Here is a 2,500-nt window from a genome sequence, read left to right as displayed (position 1 = left end):
GCAGAGGACAGCTGTTACAGGGAAGGCAGCAGAGGACAGCTGTTACAGGGAAGGCAGCAGAGGACAGCTGTTACAGAGGACAGCTGTTACAGGGAAGGCAGCAGAGGACAGCTGTTACAGGGAAGGCAGCAGAGGACAGTTGTTACAGGGAAGGCAGCAGAGGACAGCTGTTACAGAGGACAGCTGTTACAGGGAAGGCAGCAGAGGACAGCTGTTACAGGGAAGGCAGCAGAGGACAGCTGTTACAGAGGACAGCTGTTACAGGGAAGGCAGCAGAGGACAGATGTTAAAGAGGACAGCTGTTACAGGGAAGGCAGCAGAGGACAGCTGTTACAGAGGACAGCAGAGGACAGCTGTTACAGGGAAGGGAGCAGAGGACAGCTGTTACAGGGAAGGCAGCAGAGGACAGCTGTTACAGTGGACAGCTGTTACAGAGGACAGCTGTTACAGGGAAGGCAGCAGAAGACAGCTGTTACAGGGAAGACAGCAGAGGACAGCTGTTACAGTGGACAGCTGTTACAGGGAAGGCAGCAGAGGACAGTTGTTACAGGGAAGGCAGCAGAGGACAGTTGTTACAGGGAAGGCAGCTGTTACAGGGAAGGCAGCAAAGGACAGTTGTTGCAGAGGACAGCTGTTACAGGGAAGGCAGCAGAGGACAGAGGACAGCTGTTACAGGGAAGGCAGCAGAGGACAGTTGTTACAGGGAAGGCAGCAGAGGACAGTTGTTACAGGGAAGGCAGCAGAGGACAGTTGTTACAGAGGACAGCTGTTACAGGGAAGGCAGCAGAGGACAGTTGTTACAGAGGACAGCTGTTACAGGGAAGGCAGCAGAGGACAGCTGTTACAGAGGACAGTTGTTACAGGGAAGGCAGCAGAGGACAGTTGTTACAGGGAAGGCAGCAGAGGACAGCTGTTACAGAGGACAGCTGTTACAGGGAAGGCAGCAGAGGACAGCTGTTACAGAGGACAGTTGCTACAGGGAAGGCAGCAGAGGATAGTTGTTACAGTGGACAGCTGTTACAGGGAGGGCAGCAGAGGACAGTTGTTACAGGGAAAGCAGCAGAGGATAGTTGTTACAGAGGACAGCTGTTACAGGGAAGGCAGCAGAGGACAGCTGTTACAGGGAAGGCAGCAGAGGACAGCTGTTACAGAGGACAGCTGTTACAGGGAAGGCAGCAGAGGACAGCTGTTACAGAGGACAGCTGTTACAGGGAAAGCAGCAGAGGACAGCTGTTACAGAGGACAGCTGCAGTGCGGTTGGGTTGGAATGGGATCGAATGGGATGGGATGGATGTAAATGTAATGTGATGTGATTGATGTAGTGTAATGTAATGTAATGATGTAATGTACTGGACTAAGATGCAATCAAATGTGATGTAGTGTGATGTGATGTAATGTAATGTAGTGTGGATGAAGTCCCACTTTAGCATCCTAAATTCAGCTCCAGTAATTTAGGATGCTAGAGTGGGACATTACCTTTAATGTAATTCGATGTGATGTGATGTGATGTGATGTGATGCAAAAAAAGTGGTGTAATGTGGTGTGATGTAATGTAATGTGGTGTGGTGTGGTGTGATGTGATGTGATGCAATGTAGTGGTGTAATGTGGTTTGATGTGATGTAATGTGATGTGATGTGGTGTGGTGTGGTGTGATGTAATGTAATGCACTGTGATATGATGTGATGTGATGTACTGTGATGTACTGTAATAAACTGTGGTGTGATGTGATGTACTGTGATGTGATGTACTGTGATGTGATGTAATGTGACGTAATGTAATACAATATAGTATGACGTAATGTGATGTGATGTAGTGGTGTGATGTGATGTGATGTAATGTGATGTGATGTGATGTAGTGGTGTGGTGTGATGTGATGTGATGTGATGTGATGTGATGTAGTGGTGTGATGTGATGTGGTGTGATGTGATGTGGTGTAGTGGTGTGATGTGATGTGGTGTGATGTAGTGGTGTGATGTGATGTAGTGGTGTGATGTGATGTGGTGTGATGTGATGTACTGTGATGTGATGTACTGTGATGTGATGTGATGTAATGTGACGTAATGTAATACAATATAGTATGACGTAATGTGATGTGATGTGATGTAGTGGTGTGATGTGATGTGATGTGATGTAATGTGATGTGATGTGATGTGATGTAATGTGATGTGATGTGATGTAGTGGTGTGATGTAGTGGTGTGGTGTGATGTGATGTGATGTGATGTGGTGTGATGTGATGTGGTGTGATGTGATGTGGTGTGATGTGGTGTGATGTGATGTGGTGTGATGTGATGTGATGTAGTGGTGTGATGTGATGTGGTGTGGTGTGATGTGGTGTGATGTGATGTGATGTAGTGGTGTGATGTGATGTGATGTGATGTGATGTGATGTGATGTGATGTGATGTAGTGGTGTGATGTGATGTGATGTGATGTGATGTAGTGGTGTAATGTGGTATGATGTAACGTGATGTGGTGTGGTGTGGTGTGATGTGATGCGATG

At 47.3% G+C, this 2,500-nt stretch overlaps 1 protein-coding gene across 3 annotated transcripts in view; it reads right to left on the bottom strand.

Moving 5' to 3' along the window:
• Window positions 1-2,500, bottom strand: part of LOC143277484 (23 kDa integral membrane protein-like) — a 21,371-nt gene that overhangs the window by 7,299 nt on the left and 11,572 nt on the right. The gene's annotated exons all lie outside the window — the stretch shown is intronic.

This window comes from Babylonia areolata, chromosome 34 (genome assembly GCF_041734735.1).
Source record: "Babylonia areolata isolate BAREFJ2019XMU chromosome 34, ASM4173473v1, whole genome shotgun sequence".
NCBI classification, from domain to species: domain Eukaryota; kingdom Metazoa; phylum Mollusca; class Gastropoda; order Neogastropoda; family Buccinidae; genus Babylonia; species Babylonia areolata.
The sequence above is the reverse complement of the archived record's forward strand: the minus strand, read 5'-3'. Positions and strand labels throughout refer to the sequence as shown.